The sequence below is a fragment of the Nicotiana attenuata genome, chromosome 5, assembly GCF_001879085.1.
Source record: "Nicotiana attenuata strain UT chromosome 5, NIATTr2, whole genome shotgun sequence".
Lineage (NCBI taxonomy): Eukaryota > Viridiplantae > Streptophyta > Magnoliopsida > Solanales > Solanaceae > Nicotiana > Nicotiana attenuata.
This window is the reverse complement of record NC_031993.1, coordinates 40,587,372-40,601,213: the sequence shown is the minus strand read 5'-3', so window position 1 is coordinate 40,601,213 and position 13,842 is coordinate 40,587,372.

Here is a 13,842-nt window from a genome sequence, read left to right as displayed (position 1 = left end):
CAAACTCCTAGGTTGACTTATAATGAGGTCGAGTATGAGGCCATGATTGCAGGTCTCAAACTCGCTAAAAGCTTGGGGGCAGAAGTCATTGAAGCCAAGTGTGATTCTTTGATGGTGGTAAACCAGGTAAATAAAAGCTTCGAAGTTCGAGAGGATAGGATGCAAAGATATGTGGACAAGCTACAAGTAACCTTGCACCGCTTCAAGGAGTGGACTCTAGATCATGTGCCTCGAGAACAAAACAGTGAGGCTGATGCACTTGCTAACTTGGGGTCATCAGTAGAAGATGATGATATTGTCCCGAGGACTGTCGTCCAATTATCGAGGTCGGTGGTCGAAGAGGGTCAGGCCGAGATAAATTCTACCAGTTTGACTTGGGATTGGAGGAATAAGTACATCGAATATTTGAAAAGTGGAATGCTCCCATCAGATCATAAAGTGTCAAGGCTCTACGAACCAAGGCTGCTAGGTTCATATTGGATGAAGATGGAACATTGTACAGGAGGACATTGGATGGACCGTTGGCGGTATGTTTGGGGCTGGGGGACATTGATTATGTTCTATGAGAAATCCATGAAGGCACTTGTGGGAATCACTCCGGCGCCGAGTCTTTGATTCGAAAAATTATTAGAGCAGGGTATTACCGGGATAGCATGGAAAAAGACACTAAGGAGTTTGTTAAAAAGTGTGATAAATGTCAAAGGTTTGCACCGATGATTCATCAACCCGGAGAGCAACTTCACTCAGTCCTGTCCCCGTGGCCTTTCATAAAATGGGGAATGGACATCGTCGGCCCTCTACCAACGGCCCCGGGTAAAGCTAAATTTATTTTGTTTATGACTGATTACTTTTATAAATAGGTGGAAGCACAGGCTTTCGAGAAGGTTAGAGAAAAAGAAGTTATTGACTTCATCTGGGACCACATCGTATGTCGATTCGAAATACCTGCCGAAATTGTACGCGACAACAGGAAGCAATTCGTCGGCAACAAGGTAACGGATTTCCTCGAAGCACACAAAATAAAGAGGATCTTATTGACACCATACCACCCGAGTGGGAACGGACAAGCCGAATCGACGAACAAAACTATCATTCAAAACATAAAGAAAAGGTTGAACGACACAAAAGGAAAATGGAGAGAAGTTCTACCTGAGGTTCTTTGGGCATATCGAACGACATCGAAGTCCAGCACTGGGGCAACCCCGTTTTCTTTAGCATACAGTTCCGAGACCTTGATTCCAGTCGAGGTCGGGGAACCAAGCACCGAATTTCGACATGCATCGAAGGAATCAAATCACGAGGCTATCAATACTAGCCTCGAGCTATTAGATGAAAAACGGGAAGCTACACTTGTTCGGATGGTCGCGCAGAAATAAAGAATCAAGAGATATTATAATAGAAGGACCAACCTTCGACACTTCGGGATAGGGGACTTAATTCTACGCAAAGTCACCCTCAATACTCAAGACCCAAATGAAGGGAAACTAGGCCCGAATCGGGAAGGACCATACCGATTCATCGGAGTTATCGGTAAACGATAGGATCTTAAACACTTGGCACAATTGAAGGCGAACAACTGCCGAACAATTGGAATATATCACTACTCAAGCGATATTACTACTAACGTATGACCTCTTTTTCTCCATTTGTATTTAAGGCTAACTCATTGCAGGTGATCGATCAAAGATGTCGATGGCACCTTTCTACACATAGACCTTAGGTTTTAAAGCATGCGTCGCACTCATTTTCCCTTAGATCGGGTTTTATCCCAAATGGGTTTTTCTGGCAAGGTTTTTAATGAGGAAACAACTATCTTCTACCTAAGAAAAATTCAACAGTATCCAAGGCTTCTTTTCAATCAACCTTGAATACTGGGGGGCATCACCCTCGGAGGTTATATTTTCGAGGAAAATACTTCATGCCAAAGAGAGCCTCAATAGGAAAACTTTCTAAGGGGCCAAACGGTCGGATGAACCGAGTCCATATAGAATAGTCGAGCCCTGATGGCAAAACATGTACGCATGTATCAATTATTCGAAGAAGCATTCTTTTTATATCAAAACACTTTGTGTCTCAAAGAAGTCTACTATTATATGGCTCAAGGGCCAAAACGCAAATATACCTCGAATGCTCGGGTACAGTCATCGACAGTCAACACATTCGAATATCTAAAACTCAAATTTATAAGACCTCAAAGAGGCATTCCCCGACGCAAAGGCCAAGACCATCATACTCGGGGACTAACCTTTCGGACAAGTTCAAAAGATTATCGGGAAACAAGTCTAAGCGACACACCCGAAGGCTACGGTCATATAAAAAGGCTACGGCCGAAATAATGCAGCTCGGAGACGTCCGACTTCTGCCATAAGTTAAAGACCTTCTAATACTTTGAAAAACCGGTTAAATAAGGCTACCCTCGGCAAAGCAAATAAAAAAGGTCTTCGATAAAATCAACCCTCGAATAATTTAAAGGCTTTGATAACATCAGCCTTCGAAAAGGCCTCAAGAGGTATTAAATTGTCTTAACGGATTAAGAAAAAATTAGGTTCTGATCGATTGAACCCTCGAAAAACCCAACGGGTACAAAAACGCATGCTAAGGCTTAATGAAATTTTCACTAAGTCATTCAGCCGAAAAGAGGAAAAAATTATAGCCGTTTTAGAGGCCGAATTGGCCCAACTTAAAGAGCATAAGGCCGACCCAAAAGAGCCTAAGGGCCAATATAAAAGAGCCTAAGGGCCGATTTAGTAAGCCTAAAAGGTCAATACACTTAGAGTTCGGGACCTTGTTCTCACTCAACTCGGACCTAAGGGTCCCCTCATCCCGAGCTCGCGTCAAATCAACTTAAGCACAGCTCGAGGATTCATCAAAAAACCTTAAGAGATATTCCATTATAAGTTCAAAGATCACCCATCTATTATTAAAAAACCTAAGGGTTTGTTCTACTCTAAGGTCGATCCAGTGCTCGCTTAATTATTGAAGTTATGATTTTCCACAAAACAAAGACGAAGCAGAATTCAAAATAAATCGGAGATAGAGCAGAAAGAAAAAGAATTCCTTATATTCACAAAGAGTATTTACAATGCCCACAAGGGGCCTTATACAAAAACAAAAAACAAAAGCGCCTAATCTACTTTGGGAGCCACATCCTCGGGAACCGCTTCCTCGGGAGCCACATCTTTGAGAGCCGAATCTTCGCGAATCTCCTCCTCGGGAACTTCATCCTCATCTCCTCCTCTCTCGGAGCCACTGGCAGAATCTTCATCATCAAAAAGTAAAGCGGCAGCCTCGTCCTCCAAAGGTTTTGCCTTTTCAATATCAGCTGATAGGTAGAAGCCACGAGCGTGCACCTCCTCGAAAGTTTCTCTCCAGGATTGTCGCATGTCGTGGTCGAGAGAACATGATAATTTAACTTCAGCCGCAATGGAGATATCCTGTGCCGGTATGTTAGCAGCTTCGGCGTTAGCTCGGTACAAGGACACGGATGCCTCTGCCTCAGATTTGGCCTTCACAAGCTCAGCGGCTGATTTAGCTTCGAGCTCCTCGATCTTGCGGCTATGGGCCAAGCTTTCCCCCTTTGTATTTTGAAGCTGGCATTCAATCGAAGTAGATGGTCCCGAAGTGTATCTTTCTCCGAGGAGAGACGATCCATGTGTTGCTTCCACCCTAGGGTCTCGACCTCTTTCACGTTGAGCTGTTCTCGAAGCTGCTCCACCAGTTCGCCCTTCTGATGGGCTTGCAAAGTTGAAGTGTTAATCGCTAAATTGAGTGAATACATAACAGACCCCCAAAGGCTACATTGCCTTTTCAATGAGCTCAGTCTGTTCTTGACGAGCCTTCGCCAATTCAACTCGGAGATCCCTGACCTCCTCCTCTTTCTGTACATAGAGGCGCTTAAGGTTGTCCCTCTCCTCAACCAGTTTCTTGAGTTCGGATTCGCATCGGGCAAGCTCGGGTCGAGATTTGGAAAGTGGTTGTCGATGAAGCGCCACGACCTTCACATAAAGAAAAGAAGTCAGACTTAGAAAAACAAGAATAAAACTCGAGCATAATTGTGAAGGCAGAAACTTACTTGTTTGAGATGCCTCTGAGCTTCATCAAAGATGAATAATGTATCAAGGTTGGGACCATCATCGGCCCCTGCAAGACACTCCCGGAAAATATCACTCCCTTTATGCGTCGTTCCCAGATCAGGAGTCCTCATGGCCTGGGCATCTCGAAATTGTGCTTCGAAGAACACGAGGCCCGGTGGCGATTCATCTACATTAATTATCACAAGTGATTCACTTGGGACATTGTATTCTCTTTTGAGGGCCTCAGAACTAGGCTCCTCGGGCACGCCCGCCAAATGTCCTCCGGGACGAGATGCACTTTTGTCGCCCGATGGCTCAGGGACTTTGCTCGAACTCCCCTCTGAGATTTCTTCAGTTCGAGAATGAACCGCATCCGCCATCACCTGTTCGGCGAATCTCGAAGCCTCAGTGCTTCCTCTTTCCAAGCTACCAACAGGCAGTCGTCATCTTCTCCATCCTCCTCGTCATCCCGAAGATGTTGCACCGCTTCTGCAGATAGGGCCGCGGGATCGGCCCTAGGCTTTTGAGACTTAGTTTTCTTGGGCTTCAGGGAACTCGCGGGCGAAGCCCTCTTCCTTTTCTTCTCCTTTGTTGGCTTTGGGATTTCTTCTTCACATGTGGGACCGGTCGCACAGCAACAACGTATCCGAGGCCTGCATAAGGGTTAAGTGAGTATTTCACTAAGAAACATCAATTGTGAACAAGAGAACTCACCATGGTTCTTAGCTTTCCAACGATCCTTGGCCAAGTCACGCCAATTGCATTCCGCGTATGAAGAAGTAGAGGCTAATTGACGGACCCGGCCTACGAGGTCCGGAATCGCACCAGGGAACCAAGCGGCAGCTACATCATCAAAAGGGAGTTAAATCGAGGAAGAGTAGAGAAACAGAATATTGATCATCATCGATAAGCTTGTACTTACGTTTGATGTTCCACTCCTCGGGGAATGGCATCCTCTCAGTAGGGATCACATCGGAAGTCCTAATTCGGACAAACCGGTTCATCCACCCTCGGTCTTTGTCCTCATAGATACTAGAAAATACCGAATTCGAGGATCAACACCGGAGCTTTATCAAACTGCCTCGATAGAGGCGAGGCCTATATAGCCTGATCAAATGGTCAAGTGTAAAAGGCAACCCCCCTTCGACCTTGCCCGAGAAGAACCTGAGTAATTTGACGATATGCCAGAAAGAAGGGTAGATCTGGCCAACGGTCACCTGATACTGGTGATAGAAGTCGACGTTAACTAGATCCATAGGACCCATTACCGGATCTGCGGGACCTAGTGTGAAAGGATAAGTATACACACTTAGGTATCCTTTCACATGAGTGGTGATATCCTCCTCTAGGGAAGGAATCACCACTTCCTTGTTCTCCCAACCTCAGTCCTTTTTCACCTGCTCGAGTTCGTCTTTCGTTATCAAACATAGGTATCGAGACATGGGCTCACATCGACCTGGGACTGACGCAGGCTTATCGACCTTGAAATCGGAAGACAGCTCGCATGGCCCGGGAATGCACTCCTCAATACGAGGTGACACCACCGTTCTACCACCAGCTGGACGTGATGAAGAGGCTTTTTCTTTATGAGGAACGATTTTAGATGTTTTAGCCATTGTTGTTGCTGAGAAATTTGAAAGAAGAGAAGGAGATGATGCCGTAGCAAGAACAAATTCAGGAAAGGGTAAACTCAGAGAAGATGAAGAAGCTAGTGAGGTTTTGAGAACGATTTGAGAAGTAAAGATTGTAAATGTTGTAAAATTGACCTATTTATAGCGGTCTCCTTAACGGTTTAGGGAAGCTAATGGCCAACCATCAGTCGCCTTCAATTAATGGCCTTGGGAACTATGCAGAAGCGACCTTTCAATCACTTCAGTCGGTGACGTCACGAGATTGACATCATGATCGGGGTATCAGAGCATCGAGGATCAAATTGTTTCTTATCAACTTACTCTAAGAAACGCGGGGACTATCTGTATACGGTCAAAATCAGGTATGTCCGATTTCACGGGCTTGAGAGGTCGCTTCAAGCCCGAGTTCAAGATGGGTCGAGTTCGAGCCCAATGGACCAAGATCAGCCCGATGGACCAAGCTCATGCCCGACGATAGAATACGAGGCTCGAAGATCTAAGTGTTCGAGGAACGTTGGAGCCTAGTGTGACCAACCCCGAGATAATGCCGTTATGGGTTTCTAATAGAATGAGCAAGATTCCTGCCACGTCCCCAAGATCATGGCATAAATTCCGAAATAGATTTGTACGAGTTAGTACTAATCCGTACTAGGCAGTTAGACAGCTGTCCCAATAAGATTCTTTACTGTAAATTGAAATGTACCTTATTTAGGGTTCCCCTATTATATAAAGGGGACCCCAATCATTTGTAACCATCATCAATCATTGGCAAAGAATATACTCTCTTACTTTCTTGCTCATATTCCATCAGAATTGTCCTTTAACTTTGTTGTTCTTACTTTATTGTTCTTAACCTACCTCGAGGCCACCTTAGCTCGAGGTCGAGACTGGCTTGTATACTGGTTTGATTCAACTTACTTCTTTCATTTATACTTAAGATTTTTTGGTTGTTAATTAGTATTGAATTAAATCATGTATCTTTAAAACCATAAACAAGTTTAATTGTTATTAGTATTTTCGAGGTAAACATCTCCTTCTCCCCAAGCAGAGGATCCACTATGAAAAATATAATCATGTCTAGAAGCTCAAGATTTGCACCTTTCAACACTGCCGCTCAATTTTTTGAATTACCGTTTGTGGCTATCATTGATTATTCATGATGAAGCTAACAAACCCTTGAAGTGATATCTCAGAAGAGATTAAGAGTACTACCTTTAAACTTGAGATAAATCTTACAATAATTTCACACTTCATTTTCTCTGCAATTTAAATGTAGGATAACTTTTCTAATTTTCATCCGTCGATCAAACTAATCACAACTATAGCATCTGAAAGACAAATTAGCATTACAATGCCATTCATGTTTTGGCCTAAAGACAGTTAATCAATTACCCCAGGGATTGCTTTGGGTTTGTTGTTGTTGTAGTTAATCAATTAATTACCTCTCACATTTCAATTTTTATCTAGGTTAATATTTTGAAAATATAACTAAAAGTATAGGAAGTACAATAAAATTGAAAAGGCAAAAAAAAACTCTAAGAGTTTGAAAAAAGAAATTACAAAATTATTTTGAACAATTTGAGAATGATTATGAGAATAAAAGTAGAATAGATAAAATTTTGTAATAGTAATATACGTAATACTTAACAAACAGTTTCCACCAAAATCTTTTACTTTTGTTACATAAAAAAATATTACTTTCTCTGTTTTAATTTATGTGTCTTAGTTTGATTGGGGACAGAGTTTAGGAAAGAAAGGAATACTTTCAACTCATGTGATATTAAACTAAAGAAGTGTGTATTGTACCAAAATTGATAGAATATATGAGTCCACCAACTTCTACAGAGAACCAGGTTCTCTATCAGGTTCGACAGAACACACACACAGAACAGAAGTTAAATGACAGGAGAAATTTTACGTGAAAAATTCCTAGCTCAACAGGATTAAAAACCACGACCTACCCTTGTAGGATTTCAACTTCACTACTGAGCAACTTTCAGATTACAATCTATGCAACCTAGGAATTAAACTCTTAATCGCTCACTAACTTGTCATACACCTATTACAAGCCACTTTGCAACAACGCTATTACAAAGACTTTAAAACTTGGCTAACTCTAGCCAAGACTTAAACACGCAGGTTTAAGGTTTACAAAGATGTTCCTATAAAATACTTCTAAATAAGCTAGATAGGAATTACAATTTGAAGAACTATTACAAAGTTACAACTCAACTAAGGACACACAATAACTCGATGTGGGAACTGGTCCGTAGTTGCTTTGTTCTTTGTTCTTGAGGCACTTGAAACTTGCTAGCTGAATAGTCACGTAAGTGAGCTTGTGTAGAATCTCTAAGTGTTCAAGTGTCTTTGTTTTACCTCCCTTGAATGCATATTTGCATGTGTGAAATCACTTACAATGATGCAAGCAAGGTAGGTAAAAAGACTTCCCTGGAAAGTTGACTGCAACACTGTTCTGCATTGTAGCGTGTGCAGGCAGCAACTTTCCAACTGGAGAGTTGACTTCGTACAGTCTCCTCGGGAACTAGTAGGGACCTGGTCCCTCGGCTGTTCCTTCCATTCTGAGGAGTTGAATCATATTTCCACGCTAGTCCCAACCTGGAACCTTGTGATCTTGAGGTCTTGTAAATGTGTAACAGGTTCCTTATCTGGTTCTAGATAGTAAGTTTGTTAGATCATCAAAACATAAAGTAAAGTACTTATAACCAAAGTACTTTCAACCTATCAAATTCTCCTTTTTTGATGATGACAAACTTAGAATAGAAAATCCTAGAAAGAGCCACAAAGAACTAGATTGTGAACCAGAAGGACCTTAAGTTCCCCCTGAAGCTCTGCATTCCCCCAAAGTCAGTACCTGAACTTTTGTGAGTTCCCCCTAAATGAGTTCCCCCTGAATCTGTATTTTGTTTTCAGATTATTTTGCATTCATGCTATTTCATTCATGCATTCATACTCTGTGTTATTCAATTAATACTTCCCCCTTTTGGCATCATATAAAGCATAGAGCAGGTTAGCAGCATAACGAAGTCTAGCATAGTTAACTCATGCCACTTATGTGCTCACAACATGATAAAAGACAGAAGGAAAAGAGCAGCAGCATAGATAGCAAAAAGGAAATCATTTTCATTAACTAGAATTGGACTTTTGCAGGCGGGAGCAGAATCATTATTTTCATCCACAGTCCAGAACAAACAAAAAACAATTACCAGAAATAACAAAACATCACCAAAAACAACTTAAGAAGATAGACACTGGAAACTGGACACTAAGGGGACATTCTTTAAGGGACACTAGAGGAAAGGGGCTTGGAAGAGGAGGCAAAAGTTTGGAGGACAAGATCCATGCGAGCATTCGCGAACATTTGCTCATTGAGCAGTCTTTCTTTTAGGTCCTCCACCTGTTTCCTTAGTTCAGCATTCTCCTTTGTTAGGCGTGCAACCTCTGCGCTGTGAGAACCACTAGAACTAGGTACCTCTAGCAACTGACTGAGCTGACTCTCAAGAATCGCGTGCCTAGCCTTCAACTTTTGGATCTCCTCTATGGCACTATTTTGAGCATTTATCAGTTGAGATATTGTGGAAGTGCTTCAAACTCCTCCGATTTTGTCAATACACTCACACTCCTCCAGAGTAGTTTTTGAAAATGATTGCTTTTTGGTGCCCACTTTGGCATGTCCCAGAGGTAATTTGAGAAACTCAAAAACCTTTGTGAGAAGGAACCCATAAGGTAGTCCAGGATTCCCATCTTTGAGATTCTCTACTGATGTTTTACACTTCAATACCACATAAGAGGGGGGTGATTTGTGTGGTGACCAATTTTTCGCTTAAACTGATTATGGAAGGACCTGGTTCTTCTATGTGTTCCTTTTACTACTGTTGCGGAATAATAAATGTCAAAAGTAAAGAACACAAGTATTTTTACGTGGAAAACACCCGGCTCAAAAGGTGAAAAAAACCACGACATACTACTCAGTAGGATTTTCCCCGACACTTCACTAAATCACTGAGCCAAAATAGCATTTACAAAACTCTTTATAAAACTTAGGATTACCTTTAATCCCGTTGTAGCAACCAGCCTCTAACTGTTGCAACACTTCAAGTTAACTCTAACTTGAATACTCAAAATACCTATTACAATTGCTTCTAGATAAAGCTGAAAGGTACAATATGAAAACACCTACTACAATTGAACTAGAAATAAAGAAAAACACATAAAACTCTTTATGGAGCTGGTTCTTCAATCTGGTTCATGTAGCTTCAGGTTTGCACACTTGAATCACACACGAACTGCTTGCAAAAAGCCTTGCTATTTTGCTCTCAATTCACGTTTAACTTCTACATTTTTGTGCAACACCTGTAATATGAGAACATCCTACAATTTATAGAGTTAGTAGATGAAGAAATAACTAGAGTTCTGATGCAACTCTTCCTTGGTGGAAGAGTTCTAGTTGATCTCAACTTCTAACTCCTTCCCTATCTTGAATAATGTTCACTTTGAGTATGGAGTCCTTCTCCTTATCAATTATGCAACCTTTTCGATCAGGAGATATTAAATACACCAAGTTAAGCTTATCTCCTTCACGTGCATCTCACATGCTCGAATCTGCCCGTTTTTGTGCACCTGAGGGATGGACCTGGTTCATGCCTGAGCTTCCTTTGTCAATCTTCAAAACTAACCTTCACTTGGGCCAACAAATTCCCCCTTTTTGATGATGACAAACTCTATGCTTTTCATAAGCTTACGCCCTGTTTCAACTTAGCTCAACATCAACACAATGTTAGAAACATTTTTCCTTTTTATCACTTATCATCAAGGACCAGGTACATTAGGTTATAAACATCACTGTTGAAAGTGTAAAGCACAACCTTTTTCCCCCTTTTGGCATCATCGAAAAGTTGCATAAAATGTGAGATAACCAGATTTTAAAACTTACTCATGGCCACTGGGGCTACTTCTAATGCAATCATGAATTAATCATCATAGACCAAGCTAAGAATTTCAACCATCAAAGAAATATAAACAAACAGTTAGAGCAAAAACGGTGAATTTCATTGATGATTGATAAGATTCTACCACAAAGCATAAGAAGAAATAAAAATACTGAAAATATGAGCAAAAGAAACAAAAAGTCTCGAATTGGGTCACTGGTTGATCTACACTAGGCTAGGATTTAAGGCTTGGAAGAGGTAAGGGCTAGGTTATTTGCTTGGATAAGTTTCAACATGTCTTGAAGAATTCCATCATTCTTCTCCTTTTCCCTTGCAAGTTCAGTTCTGAGAACATCTCTCTCAGATTCTACCTCAACCAATCGTGTCTTCAGCCTTGCTATCTCAACATCCTTTGCCTCACTCTCCTGTACCAAGACTATGACTTTGCTATTGATAGGTGTCTTATTAGATGAACCAGGTTCATTAGGAATGACATTGACTTCATAATCGCAAGCAAACAGAGTATTAACCCCAAAATGATCCTTTCTTGTACTAACCTCCCACTTCTTCATAGGTACCTTGAAATTTGCAAGCACAGTTATGAGAATGAAACCATAGGGAATGGCATGAGTTTTGGTGCCATTGATAACCCTATCAGTAGGTCCGCGAGGGTTTCCTATTCAGATGGAACAAGTTCATCTATATTTTTCCCAATTTGAACCAACCCCTCAGCAGCTTCGCCAGACCCACTTCCCCATGTTTTGCTCACACTCACTTCTATTTCAGAAAATTTCTCTCCCCAAACAACCATTGCACCAGTTTCTTTTGTTAGACCAACAGGAGGGGGTGAAGAATCAACCACTCTTGTACCCTTTCCAGTCACAGTACTCCTAGCACCCTTGCTCTCTTTTTCGTTTCCCTTTTTATTTTTACCACCAACTTCTCCAGATTCTGTATTCTCAACACCTTCTATAGATCCTACCAGCACAAATCTATTCTCCAAATTTGCAGCAACTTCAGAAATTGTCTCAGGAGTAACTTTAGAATCAGAAGATACCTGTTCAGTTTCGGAATACCTACTTTCTTCCCCCTTAGTAGCAGACTTAAATAAATCTTTAGATTTCTAGGATTCTTCTTCCCTACCTGCTTTCAATTGCTTGTTTATTTTCTTGATATGCTCCCCTTCAGCGACAATCTTACGAGTCATCATCTTTACTCTACTTTTCTTAGAGATTGGTGTGGTTGAAGGAGTGGTAGAAGGTGTGCAAGTGGTTTCATGTGGTGGTGATGAAGGATTTTCAGAGGTGTTTGACATATCTGGGCTAGGGTATGGAAGAGAAGAGAATTAGATTGTGTTTGAAATATGAAAGAAGAATGAGAGTTTTTGACGGCTTGAGAGAGATGAAGTAAGGAATACACTAAAGTTGATCAATATACAGAGAATAATTGATGGGGGTAACTACAGCTTTTCAGACTCTTAGAAGTCTAATCAAACTAAAATTCAGTTTTGAAGAGACGTTGGAGTGTATCCCTAGAATCTAGGTACTTCCATTCGGTTGGGACTCTTTTGAATAGGACTGGTTCACTTGTAACGGATAAGTCCAAAAGAAGTTTGGTATTTGGTAGGACTCTGCTCATGATCCAAATATAGTTTTTTCAAATTATGCAGAGTGTAGAAAACATACCGTGTTATCTTGATGAACCAGGTTCTTCACTGATAATTCTCTTGTGTGAGTCTAAATTTGCCAAAATAGAGAAAATATGATTAGTGATTAATGAGTCATTTTAACACATGGCACAAGAGTATACTATGGAAAGTATGAGACTGAGAAAGATTTAATCTAATTATACATTTTAATGACTTTCTAACCAAATTTTTTTTCAATTTTTTTTTCATTTTTTTTGTTTAACCTTGAATTGGTCCTTTAAGGTGATCTTAATCATCCCTAATTCCAACCTGTTCCTCTCAAACTGATCTCTACCTAAGGCTTTTGTGATGATGTCAGCAATTTGCTTGTCAGTAGCACAAAACTCCACAGTGATCAAGCCTTTCTCATAGTTGTCCCTCAAAAAAATGGTGCCTAACATCTATGTGCTTAGTTCTCTTATGATGAACCGGGTTCTTGGTCATACTAATAGCACTAGTGTTATCACAAAAAATAGGGATGCAACCAACATCAATTCCAAATTTCAATAATTGCTATTTGATCCATAGCAATTGAGCACAACATGAAGCAGCAGTAACATACTCCGCTTCAGCAGTAGATAAGGCCATTGAATTTTGCTTTTTGGTAGCCCATGACAGAAGACATGAACCAAAGAAGTGTGCCATACCTGAGGTGCTCTTCCTATCCACAAGGAACCCTGCATAATTAGCGTCAGCATATCCCACTAGGTTAAAGTTACTACCTTTTGGATACCAAAGGCAAAGGTCAGTGGTGCCTTTCAAGTATCTCAATATTCTCTTGGCAGCAGTCAAGTGGGACTTCTTTGGACTTTCCTTCCTGGTTTTGTTACTGAGGAATAGGTTCATGGACAGGTTCCCTCGAGGTTTGAGGATCAGTTCCGATCTAGTCAGTTCCCCCTGTCATGTTGCCCTAGGTGGAAGGACCTATTCCATCACATGTTCCTTCCTGTTATGCATCTTCAGGTTGGACTGTGGTTTCACCATTTGAATTTCTTATCAGCCCAATCTCTTCATTATCTTGTTCCTGCCTCTCAGAAAGAATTTTACTTTAAAAAAACAACATATACATTTTTTTTACACACATAGTTCTTTTACTATATATCTTATAAGCTTTACTATGTGAAGAATATCCCAAGAATACTCCCTCATCACTTCTGGGATCATACTTACCTAGGGAGTCTCTGCCATTATTGTGCACAAAGCACTTGCATCTAAATGCCATAAGATGGGATATATTTAGCTTTCTCCCTTTAAGTGACTCATAGGGAATCTTCTTAACAAGAGGTCTAGTCATGCAACTATTTATGATGCAGCATGCAGTGTTCACAGCTTCTGCCGAGAAGCTGTGAGGAAATTTACTAGCAAGTAGCATAGTCCTAGCCATTTCCTCTAATGTCCTATACTTTCTTTAAACTACTCCATTTTGTTGTGGAGTCCTAGGAGCAGAAAATTATGATCTATGCCATGCTCATCACAAAATTCAGCAAACTTAGCATTTTTAAATT